This window comes from Gossypium hirsutum, chromosome A12 (genome assembly GCF_007990345.1).
Source record: "Gossypium hirsutum isolate 1008001.06 chromosome A12, Gossypium_hirsutum_v2.1, whole genome shotgun sequence".
Lineage (NCBI taxonomy): Eukaryota > Viridiplantae > Streptophyta > Magnoliopsida > Malvales > Malvaceae > Gossypium > Gossypium hirsutum.
In genome coordinates, this window is record NC_053435.1 from 3948298 (window position 1) to 3961646 (window position 13349).

At 32.6% G+C, this 13349-nt stretch overlaps 1 non-coding gene and 2 pseudogenes across 1 annotated transcript; 1 reads left to right on the top strand and 2 right to left on the bottom strand.

The window, feature by feature from the left end:
* Positions 1–3702: 3702 nt before the first annotated feature.
* LOC107931650 (probable receptor-like protein kinase At1g11050) lies at positions 3703–6231 on the bottom strand (annotated as a pseudogene).
* A 2652-nt stretch (positions 6232–8883) lies between these two features.
* TRNAM-CAU (transfer RNA methionine (anticodon CAU)) lies at positions 8884–8968 on the top strand. Its single transcript is given in 2 exon segments — positions 8884–8921; positions 8933–8968. It is a non-coding gene; the product is annotated as a tRNA-Met (tRNA).
* A 329-nt stretch (positions 8969–9297) lies between these two features.
* Positions 9298–12353, bottom strand: LOC107931642 (pentatricopeptide repeat-containing protein At3g62890-like; annotated as a pseudogene).
* Positions 12354–13349: the final 996 nt, after the last annotated feature.

A 13349-nucleotide genomic window follows, 5' to 3' on the forward strand; every position in this document is an offset into this window, starting at 1 on the left:
ATTACTTTCTCTCCGGCGTACGCCTCTATCATTTGGCTGTAAATGATTAATGTTTGGCTTGCACCAATTCTAGGAGACGTGGCCCATCTGAAACCAAAACAAACACGTTAGCAGTTAAACTTTTAAAAATATTATCCACATTATGAGTCGTTACATGTTAAGTATAATTTTGTTTTTACCTATTTATAAGTGGCCACGAATATGGTTGGTGCCTAATAGCCGCTAGAAACGACATCCTGTATAAAGCTCAAGACTACAGCAGACCCAGACAACTAGCCATGTTACTAACCCCATGTTTTGTTGCTCAGCAAAGCTCATAGTACAATACGACCAACACTGCTGATCCCCAGCTGTAACTACCGGCACAAGAAAAATCCTCCAATAGAGTCAAGTACTTTAAGTGGACCCTATTAGACGTGTTGTTTGGCATAAGTACCCCCCGATCAGCTACATACTATAGGCTCGAGCAGCACACATCACCTCGTGCTTAGTGGCAGTGCTCAATAACTCTTTAAAATTTGCTCTCAACCATGCTAAGTCAAGCATGTAAAATTATGTTCCCCATCACTAGGAGACCATCCAAGCAATCAGTGGCATAGTACTGGAGGTTCCAACATTTTGCTTCGACCCGTGACCACAACACCGCCAACTCGTAACCCAAGTTGCATAGCGACATCTTCTAATTTGATAGTGCACTCCCTGTACAGCATAATGAAGGTGTGGGTCTCCATACACCACCGCTCAACCAAGACGGATATTAAGTTCGCCCTTAAGTCAAACCTTCGGATCAATGCAACGTCCTCAAATCCCGCCAACTATTAGTATGGCATGACCCGCTCGTCTGAATTGTACTTGGGAAAATGAAACCGCCACATCAAAACTCGATACCCATCCTGTATGATAATTTTTTTATAAAAATATGATAAATCAATTATCTATATAATTTAAACATAAAATTATATAATGAAGAGTAAAATTGAAAGGTTGAGAAAACAAAAACATCAAACTTATACTATACCAACATAGCCATTCTAAGTATTTTTTACTTAAGTTAAATTAAATAAGTAATAAAATATTAATAATAGAACGAAGATTTTCCATAAAATATTAATAAAAACACATAGAAATCAAATATGATTATTATGTCCTAATCATAGTTAAGCATTAAAACTAAAGGCAACTATATAACTTCAAAAAGTACATAAAAATAATAATAATGTCCTAAAAAACTATAGGTGGTATGGGTAAATATAAAAATAAAAAAAGATTTATTTTTATTGAATTGATATCCATAATAATACATAGAGTTTTACATATAATATAAACTAGACATATTCAAACTCGAAAATTTATCTTACATATGAGAACTTTTATAAAAAAAATTCACTCGTTAAAGACAAATATAACTTTTTTGTACCCCACAAATGAAACCAAACACAGTAAACAGTAAAATTAAGCAGAAATGTTGTCATATTAAAAAATTAATATATAAATTTATGAATGTGTACTAAAATTAAAAAATTATAACTAACACGTTGAGATTAATTTCATGCAATAAAATAGTTAAAAAGGAATAATAACAACTAAATAGAGATCAGTTTCATGCAATTAAAACATGTTGAACAAAGTAGCACTTAGCAAGAAAAAACGAAAAACTAAAACTATTTTTTTATTTAATTTATAATTAATTTTACTGTTTCGTTAATCATCAATGAAATATGATCTGTATTTGCTCTAGAAGACATTTTGATATCTGCATAATATAAAAAAATAAATACAATATAATTAATTATTATATTACAATAACTATAAAATATAAAAATACAAAATACAAAATAAAAATTATAAATTATAAATAACTTACTTTTTTTTTTCTCTTTTCTTCCTTCCTTCTCAAGGGGGGCCAAGCTCCACCTTATATAACATTCATCTTTTTTTAATTAATATTTAAGTTAATGACTGATCACATCGCTAATATCACTGACATGAAGTGATTAGTTATGATATATATTTTTTATTTTTAATTTAATTTTTTACTTTTTTAATATATATTTTAAATAAAGTCATATTTTTTTAAAAATAAATCCTTTTTTTAATAAATATTTTTTTTTATTTTTTAAAATTAATTCAAATTTTACTTTTTTAAATAAAATATTATTTTTTTTAAAATTTTAAATGTAATTAAAAAAAGGTTTGAATATCTTTAAAAATAATTAAAAAATCATAATTTAAAAATTATCTTTAAAATTAAAAAATATTTAAAATATATATTTAAAATATTATAAAACTAATAATAAATTTGAAAGCTCATATCTTTAAAATATTTAAATATTTTATATTATTAAAAGACATATTTAAAATTTTAAAATATATATTATAAAACATTTCAAATATACATTTCAAGTTTTTTTTAAATCAATAATAAACAGATACATAAAATAAATAAATAAGGATAAATAAAAAAACTTCAAAAAATTAAATAAATATAAACCTAAAAAAGAAAAAAGTAATAAAACAATTCAAAAAATTGATGTGAAGGGGAAAAAATTGGCCTTAAACTGTTTGAATAGGGAAATAGGGTGTCAGGAGCCAAATTTTTGAAGTTTGGTTGCGCTAATTTATTTGGCTCCACCAAAAAAATGTAAAATTGTTAAAGTCTCCCCTTATATTTTTAAAAATCATAGTATTTTCTAAATATTTATGCAAGTGTCGCTATTCTACATGGCTCCACTAAAAAATTAATTTTTTAATATAGATTACTGACGTGGCATGTTGGTGGCCCCAAACACTTTGGCTCCACTAACTTTTTACGGTAAATTTTGAGTTATTTTTGTATTTTATCAAAAAGTAAGTTATTTAAGTAATTAATTAATTTTTTATGATTATTTTTATAAAAAAGCAAGTTAAGTCGCACTTGACCTGACTTTTAAAGTGTTGGCTCATGTGCCAACCTAAAAAAGTCAGTTAGTCTACGTTTATGCTAATACAAAAAGAGTTGATTCAGGGTCAATTAAGATGTCGAATTACATCATGTCTAGCTAACTTTATAAAGGATGTACCAGAAGCATCCGTTTTTGTTTATATTCTTTAACCAGTTTGATGAACATATTGACTTCTATTTTTATTTATTTTTTCCACTATAAAGATTTCAGCAAAGTGAAGATGGAAGTATCCATTTCTAATACCAGAAGAATCTGAGCTATATGTTGAAGTTCAGTAATCACCCAATTACCCCAGATTTATATGTATATTATACACCCTTAAAATGTTTGCTAACCATACTTATAAGCAAAAACCAAAGGCATACAGGCGAAATAATAATTCACAAATCAACCATACATTTTCTCTTTGCCAATCGAGGTTCATTAGTATGACATTGCGTTAAAAATCATAAAGTACTAAAATGGAAGGAGAAGCCAAGTTTGGGCGCAAATAATTTTGAATCAAATTGCGGGGTTTTGATCTTAAATTAATACAGAATAATTTAAACTTTGCTCGGATTAAAATATTAATGTGGTTTTACCATTCAATGTGTTTCAAAATTCTAACCATATATAGGGATGGTAATTTGAGAAGAGAAAAGATAAATAAATAAATAAATATATATATATATGCAAAACTTAAATGTGTAAGACGTTAGCTGTTAGACATAATGGTATAATTTAATTGAGACAAACATGAAAGAAATGTTGAGACCTTCATAAATTGATATTTACCCAAATTCACCATGGCACAAACTAGTACAACAAGGTGGAGCTAGTGTATATAAATTATACAAAACCTACATACATAAGGTATCGCATCACCCAAAAAAATGAACGTTTGAGCTCAAGATGAGCTCCACATATTTACATTCAAATGCATCAACATGAAGCACGATTGTAACTGCCACTCTATTTTCCATGATCATGAATGTAAAATTCATTGTTTTACTAAAGACATCATAAGAATGGAAAAATAGAGCTTGAGCTTGTAAGAACAACTTCAGTTAGCCTATAGAACCTAACTATAACAGTGTGACAAACCACAAACAATTACAGACTACCTAAGCATGTCTTCTGTATGCATTTGTGGCGGACTTAATGCTGGTGAGATGCTGAAAGCATTGCCATCGTAAAATGAAGTGTGTCCGATAGGCATTGATCGATCTGGGATCCGAGGAACTTCGATATCACCTTCTAACATTTTCAGTGCATCCAAAATAGTAGGCCTCAAAGCTACCATTACATGAGCACACAAAATCCCAACCTGCACAAATCTCTCCATTATAGCCTTTGGGTTTGAATTTACGGAATCCCCGTTGTCGATCAACGAACGATCCAAAGCCTCATCAAGTTGTCCTGCCTTTATCAGTGACCAAGCCCAATCTGTTATCAAAAACGCACGCGGTGAACCCGATGATGACAAATCCAGAGCTTTTCTCCCTCACATTATCTCTAGAACAACCACACCGAAACTATAAACATCGCTCTTTTCGGTCAGTTGGCCGTAGAGAGCATATTCAGGGGCCAAGTATCCATGAGTTCCTGCCACTCTAGTAGTAAGGTGAGACTGGCCTTCTCGGCTCTGCTTTGCCAACCCGAAATCAGCCACTCTCGCTCGCATTTCAGCGTCGAGCAGTATATTCGTAGCCTTAATGTCCCTATGATATATTGCAGGCTTCACTCCATAGTGCAAATAAGCTAACCCTTTTGCCACATCCACAATTATGTTCTTCCTCTGAGGCCAACTCAATGGTTTACTTGCCAGTTTCGAATGGAACAAATGATCATCGAGATTTCCATTCGGCATGTAATCATAGACAAGATACCTTCGACACCCTTTGTCATTGTAGCTTTCATCACCCTCCATCATACAGCAACCTCGAAGAGGCACCAGATTTCTATGCTTCAAGTTGCTAATAATCTCAACTTCATTGCAAAACTCTTCATCTCCTTGGAACTCTGATTCTATAATCCTCTTTACAGCCACCACTTTCCCATCTGGTAAAACCCCTTTGTAAACAAAACCAAACCCCCCTCTCCCTATAAAATTCTTGTTTGCAAAATTATCAGTCGCCTTCTCAAGATCCTCAAGTTTGAACCAATCGAACCTGTATTAGGCCTCAATTTTGGCCTAAACCTTTGTTCTTCAAAATTAGAATCGGAGCCACCAACACGTTTCTTTGTAAATCTTTTTTCATACCAAAAGTATAACCCCAATAAACAAAAGGCAACAAGAAGAGCAACCCCAGCACCAGTAAAGCCAAAAACAAGGACTGAATGTCTTTTACTGGATGAACTAGATTGTTCATTCAAAGCCAACGAAAAAGCACATTTCAAACCTCCATTACTTTCAGGTCCAAACTCATTAGCGATCCCAGCAGCATATAGAACAGTAAAATAAAAACAATCGGTACTGTGAGTTGTATTACCATCAATGGAGACCAATTCAGACTGAACTTGGTTACCTGCACGAAGACAAGTATCACAAGCAGTGAGATCACTGAGATCAGATCTGCAACCCTGGTCAAGTTCAGTGGATTCCCCAAGCTTTGCGACCCAATCTTGTGTTGATTGTATGCCGGCACAAAGCTCAGGTGTAACCACAAACTGCTCAGGCTCAACACAAAGGGAAACAAGATTATTAGGAAGAGAAAGTGAGTTGAGTTTTGACTGGTAATCTTCAAGGCACGAAAGAGAAGCCGCCAAATTGGGTAGCCCGAAGAGAGAGGTTTGTTTAAGATGTTGGGCAAGTCCAATACCAAAGACCGATAAGACAGATATGCAGCAGTTTTCTTGTGCAGTTTCAGCTTTGGAGGTTGAGTTAGGGTGGAAGTTAAGACAAAGAGATGAGTTCCATGGGATTCTTGTCACATAGTTGAGGTCCATTGGACAGTTTACAGATGAGTTGGTGGTGGAAGCAGGAGGCGAATCAGCTAAGATGAAGGGAAGGGCAGACATGAAAACAAAACAAGCAACCTCAAAACAAATCTTCATGTTCTGTCTGTGCATCTTTGTTTTTCGTTGAAGATTGGTAGATTTTCAGGCAAAAGGGAAGATAAGGGTGATGACAAAGACAAACAGGACGGAAGTTGCAGAGAATGAGGGAATCAGCACTGGGTCAAACGAACTCATCCTCCATTTCAAATCTTATTTGGCTGCTTTGTTTCTATTTTTTTTTTTTACCAAAGCGCGCGTCAATTTGCTGCAGTCGTAGAAAGGACTTACGATTGGAGCGTTGAATATATGCATGCATGCTGATTGCCAAGGGCTTCTTTGTTGCTAAATGGGGGTAGTTGGGTTTCGTTATTTCGGGAAAATCTTTATTATAAACAAAAGTCCAACTCCTAAATCATTGTCGGCATTTGCAATTAAAATATTATTTTTATGGTTAAAATATTAAATACGCTTCAAGTCCTTATATTTTTCTCATATTTGAATTTTAGTCCTTTTACTTTTATTTCAAGAATCCAGCCCTCTACTTTTTTTTGTTTTTAAAAATACAAGTTCAATTATTAACATTGTTAAAGTTCTATTAAATTCAAGTTCTTTATAATGTCATATTTTGTCACATGACTATCAAATGAGTATTATTTTTTTATAATTTCAAAAGGTCGCACAAGAAAATTTAACAGAAGAAATTTAATGGTGTTAACAATTGGGTTTGAATTTTAAAATCTAATAAGTAAAATGACTAAATTCTTGAAAATAATAGTAGAGAGATTAAATTTATAATATATAAAGGGTACAATGATTTGAAACATATTTTAACCCGTTTTTATATTCATCATGTACATTCTATAATAAAAATTTAATTAACCAACAAGCGTTGAACAAGCGTTAGGTACAGTAGTAAGGTAAATTGCACACTCAAGAACAGACTACAAGTTTAAACTTTAGAGACAACGTTATTTGAATAGACAACCACAAAACTTTGAATATAGACTATTAAAGGGATTTGGAAGATTAAAAAAAATTAATGGTGTTAATAATTACACCAAATTTTAAAATTTGACAAGTAAAATGAAATTTTTTTTAAAAATAATAATAAAGAGATTAAATTTCAAATGTGTAAAAAGTACAAGGACTTGAAACATATTTTAACTTATTTGTATTAATATTAAATAATAATGGATGTACCAATTTTTGTCTATGATTCAACTCTTTGACTGATGTGCATAATAGCAATTAAAAAATAAAAATATTTTGTATTTAATAAAGTATTTTATTTAAACGCTTAAATACACGTCTCTTTATAATAGTAATATACCAATTGGCTATTTACTTAAATATTTTTTTAACACTCTTTACTTAAATAAAAAAAAATGCATTCATTATATAGTACTCGATGAGGTTAAGCAAATAAACTATTTTAATTTGAGAGGCCGGCATGTGGTATTTTGGTTTTTTGTTTTTACTTTAAATACTTTTATATAGATTTAAGGAGAAAATCGACTCTTTAAAATTTACTATTCATCGATAATATGAAAATGGATATTAATTAAATAAAATTTGACTAAATTATTGGTATTTTGTTTAGAAATTTTTTGTACAACAAACATATGTTCATGTGTCAATTTATCTGTTTAGATTTGAAAGCTTATCTGAAATTTGGGAAAGTTTGGGCAAAAATATTAGGCATGAAAAATGGGTTTGAACAACAAAATTAGACTTGTTTAAAATATGAATCGCTCGAATTTGAACAATCAAGGTCTGAACTTAGCCCAACCCAATCCAACCTGACTCGTTTTTAAGCTTATAATACTTTATATTACATTATTTTTATTTATTATGTAATTTGTAACACATTAAAAAAATAAATTTATACTAAATATATAATACTACTCTAATTTAAACATTAAAATAATGTTAAAATTACTATAAAAAATTTCAATAAATAAAAAAATAAAACTATTAGTATTAAAATAATATAAATGTTTTTAAAATATAATATGAGCAGGTTTAAAATAGGCTTGGGTTAGTTTTTTACAAATATGAGTGGGTTCGGATAAAATTTTAGACTCATATTTCAAACCTAATCGGACTTAAACAAACATAAAAATTATTAACATCATACTTAAATCCAACCCACCTCACCTATAAATACCTCTAAACATAAGCGTGTGAGTTTTCAACCATGTATATAGTTTTAATAATTTATAGAAGAACAAATATTTACTAACTTTGAATACTGTTTTCCAAAAGAAAAAATGGTAAGAGTAGATTAATGCTTCCTTAATAATTATATATATAGGAAGACTAGGTGGAAACTAGGAAAAGACTAAATGGTAATTTTATAACTAGGAAAAAAAATATAAGAAAAAAAAGATATGAACAAACATAATCTATGTTACCATAAAAAAGATGGAAACTAGGTGGTTTTTCTTTTTTAGATATTTGAAATTCAAAAATATTTAAAATTTGATACTAAATGGTAATTTTATATTTAGACTTCTATGTGGGTTATTGTAATTTAACATAATTAAATATATGTGATTAGGCTGTTTGGCTTTTGTAAGCAAATAGATTACATCGACTGTGTTAACTTTATTATGTATTTATGTTTATAATGATTATCCATAACTGAGATTAAATTACAAAATTAATAACGGAAGAGGTGAAATTGTAAAATATTAAAGAAAGAAAGTAGATGTTTGATGTTTGAGATGAAATAGTAATTGAAGGAGCCCCCTGCCTATGCTAATGCTGGTCTCCACTGAATGGATGTTGTCGAAGACATGGGCAATGGTTCAACTAACAGAATTTCACCCATTGTAATCTTTATGTATTTTTTTATAACAAAACTAAATGCTTTCTTATGCAACGATGGGCTTCTATTTACTAGTTGTTTAGTCTATTTAATTTGTGATATATATTAGAAGATGTCGTTCAAAGCAACAATGGGGTGGTGGCGCAGTTGGCTAGCGCGTAGGTCTCATAGCTTCTGAGTTATCCTGAGGTCGAGAGTTCGAGCCTCTCTCACCCCAATCATTTTCCATTTTTCAAAATCTAGGATTGGACATATGATATAACTTGCTCGCTCGCTCGTAGGTTCTGCCTACAGCATCACCAAGCAGTAGGAACTCCTTAACTTCAGTAGGCGGTGTTGCATAAGATAACAATTTCTGAAGTGGAAAATGAAAATCTTTTTTTTTTTTCTCTGTTATTAGATACAACTTCGTTTTCTAGTAGCTTGACATCTTTAGTTGTGATAGCCATGCTGACAGCATGTAAAGCTATTTTTCCAGAACAAAGCTTTCAGCTCAGCACATAAAAAGTAAAAAGAACAATAGCACACATACTTGAAAACTTCCTGTAGGAACTTGTCCAGAACTAAAGCATTTTAAATAAAACCATCCATGCCAGTGCAATCATGTCTTTGAACTTTTACGACCTCTAACGTCTACAAACTGATTGCTTTCCAAGTGCAGGCCACACTGCCACTTGAATTTGTTACAAAATTACCAATAGTCCCCACAAGAACAGGCTCGGTCTCTAAAGTGATGGAATCGATTCACATCTCTCACAACTATTTCTCGTTCATAGATGTTCGATATGAACTTGATAACCGTGTGACAATCCCCACAGATCCGGAGGTTTTTAGTTATGCGTATAACTACTTCAGGGTTTGTGTTAAGTAGTCCGAATGCAATGGCCAACTTTTCACTGTGAATAATGAGGTTTTGTTCTTTCTCTTCTTCACTTATGTCATGCAACACAAAACTGGTGTTTGGTATATAACCAGCTGCCTTGATTTTCTCAGGCAATGCTTCCAACAGGTTATATATTTCCTTCGACTGAGGATGAGATAAATCTCCACTGAGGAACAAGTGCGCTTTACTTTTGATCTCAATCCAACTACATCCAGGGTTCTTTTTTATGCCTTCACATTTTAAACGAGCTCTCAATTTATCAACCTCCTTCCACATGCCAGCTTCAGCATACATATTCGAAAGCAGAATATAGTTACAACTATTCTCCGGCTCTAAAACAAATAGCTCTTTCGCTGCCATCTCGGCAATCTCTAAATTTCTACTTTCCTGCAAGCAGCTAACAATGCACCCCAAATGCTAGGTCCGGGTTGCATTGGAATTTTCTTAATGAACTCCTTAGCTTCTGCCAATCGTCCAGCACGTGCCAAAAGATCTACAACACAAGCATAATGCTCGTGTCTTGGTTCGACAGAGTACTTTGTCTGCTTAGAATTGAAGTATCTTAATCCAAACTCGACAAGACCAGAATGACTGCAACCGGACAACAACCCTGTGAATGTGATTGCATCAGGGTATACTCCGGCTCTAACCATGTTCTCAAAAGTCAAGACCGATTCCAAACCCTGACCATGAGAAGCATAAGCGGTGATCATTGTATTCCAAGCACACAAATTCTTTTCATTTTCCAGTATTCTATCGAAACAACAACGAGCATTGACAAGGCTACCACATTTGGCATACATAGCAATAAGCGCAGTCTGCACCGAAGGATTTGATTCCAAACCAATCCTATTCACATATTCGTTAATCCGTCTCCCACGTTCAAAAGAAGCTGAATGTGCACAAGCAGGTAAAACACTCATAATTGTTACCCAATTAGGCTTAACCTCAGAATCTTCTTTCAACATCTCATCAAACAAACTCAATGCCTCCTCAGCTAACCCGTTTTGCGTGTAGCCAGAAATCATAGATGTCCAAGAAACTATATTCCTACACGGCATCCCCCGAAATAAGTCCTCAGCTACCCGTATCTCCCCTTCTTTCATATACCCTGCAATCAAAGCATTCCAAGAGGACACGGCTCTAACAGTCATTAGATCGAACACCTTATTTGCATCCCTTAATTCACCTACCTTCACATAAAAATCAATCAAAGACGTGCCGACGTAAGCATCCAACTCCAACCCAAATCTCAAGCTTTGTCCATGAACACATTCTCCCATCCAAACATCCAATACATTAGCACATGATTTAAGCACAAAAGGAAACGTAAAATTATCACCCTTAAGCCGTAAAGAATGCATTTCATGATAAATATCTATAGTTTTTAAAGGGTACCCATTATTTGTATAAGCTCTAATAATTGAATTATACAATAAAGAAGTTGGGTCTTTTATTTTACGGAAAACTGTTACAGCTGATTCAAGGTCACCTGAACTTGCATACATGGCAACCATTTTGGCGCCAAGAAAAGCATTGGGTTGAAGCCCGTGAAGGGTCATGTGGGCATGGATTTGTTGCCCTAATTTTAAGAAGTTTTGGCCAGTTAAGAACTGGAAAAGGGGTGCATAGGATAAATGAGGAGGCGGATTTTGATCTGAAATAGGTTGCAAGAGAGTTTGTAAGGTTGAAGTGTAGGGAAAGGGCTTTGGTGTTGTGCATTTTGTTTGGGAAGGATCAACGTGGGGATGAATTGTAGAGAGAAAAGCTTGGGGTTGAGGCGGCTTGGGAAGTATAGTTGCTGATGAAGAGCGTAGAGCACGAAGCATTGGAAGGGAAGGGCGCTTAGGTAGCTCACACAAGGAGTTCTCCGGTAAAGGTTTTGTAGGATAAAGTATTTATATATAAATCGAAAAGTTGACAAGGTTAACAGTCCATATCATAAAAGAAACCAAAACATAAACCAGCAAAAGAAAGACAAGATAACAAAGAGACTACAACAAGAACCCCGGTCCAACAATCCATTAGTGTGCAACGATTAAGCGTTCTATGATGAGGGTGTGTCCGCGTGACAGTTACATAGTTTGAATCCTGTCTAAATTATTCTCATGGGTCTTTGGTGTTTCCTGCTTTAAAATGCTTCGAACCTGCTTGCTTCCTCCCCATAGCTTGCAACTTGACAGGCTCCTGGCATTCAATTCAACAAGGATTTCCCTGTTAACATGGAGCTCAACAAGAATTCTATCATTGGCATATATCTTAGAATTCCTTGACAGGATATCATGTCCATATCAACGCTTTATTTGCCATGCTATGCCACTCCAGTTGTCATATAAAGCCCAGTTAAATATTAGTTGGTACGCATTATGGGAAGAAGTTTGTTCCTGTTGATTTCCTTGCTGTCAATTCCCACGAACCACTACCTGCTGCCTCCCCCAACGAGCCCTTTTAGAGTCTTGGTATAGTTTAATGGCTTGCAAAATGGCCAACACCATGTCAAGAATGTACACGAAGCATTGCAAGCAAGTGAATGGAATGAATAGAGAGAAAGCGGAGAAAAAAATTGCAGCAGATATTGTAACACTGACAGTAACAATAGTTGATGGTTTGTAAGGTACAGAGAAACTGTAGGTGACCGAGAATAAAGTCAAGCAAGCAAAAGGTTAATTTGAAAGCATTTTAGAGAGAGCTTTGAGATTTAGAATGTAAAAATACCAAAAGTCCTAGGAAAAGTTGTGAGAACTCATATTTATATTTATAAGTTGGAGGAATTAGAGTTACAAAACCAAGCATTTAGTAGGAGTAACGAGACTAATTTTTTCTATTGCAAAGATACTAATGATTTTTTTTTCTTTTTTGTTAGTAAAAAGTTTAAATTGTTGGTAATGGACATGGTGAATAGTGAATTGGAGTCTATTATGTTTTCGAAATAAGAGAGAAGTACTTAATATTACAAGAAAAGGTTAAAAAAAACTCTAAAACTATTTCTATATCTGATCCATTCATCCTGATAGTGAATATAGTCTAAGAATTTTGTTATATTCTAAGGTTATTTTCACTTTTTCTACTTTGGTATAGTAGTATATTACGAAACATCTTTTGCGGAACATCTTTTAAAATACAAGTTATTTTTAAAGAAGGGTTTTCTTTTTTAATAAGAGTTGTTCTTGAATAAAAGTTATTTTGACATGTTCAAACATCAACTATTCTCAATGTAGTTATTCTTAGTAGAGATTATTCCAAACAAGGGTTATTCTATGATGATGTTTTTTCTTGAAAAAACTTGTTTTGAATAATGTCTCTTTTTTAAACAACACAATTATTCTAAATAAAAGTGTTAAACCGTATTTGTTTTGAACATAACTATGCTTGAAATGTTATCCTTCTAAACAAAAGATGTTTCGAACATTAATTGTTCTTAAATGATAACTATGTTAAATAAAATTTACTCTAAACTTAAAATTTATCAAATTGACACCAAAAATTTCAACTATTTAACAATACTAACATTCACAATCTTTAACAATACCGAAAAATATAACATGAGTATGCTAACTTAAACTATCAAAATCTCTAAAAACATAAAAATTATAAAAAAATAGACTAAATTAACTAACTAATTAAAGCTTTAAAACCTTAAAATCCTTCATCATTCGTGAGTTTCTTCTTCTCCTAGCTTCGAAATTTTGATGATTTTTAAGAGAAAATTATTTTC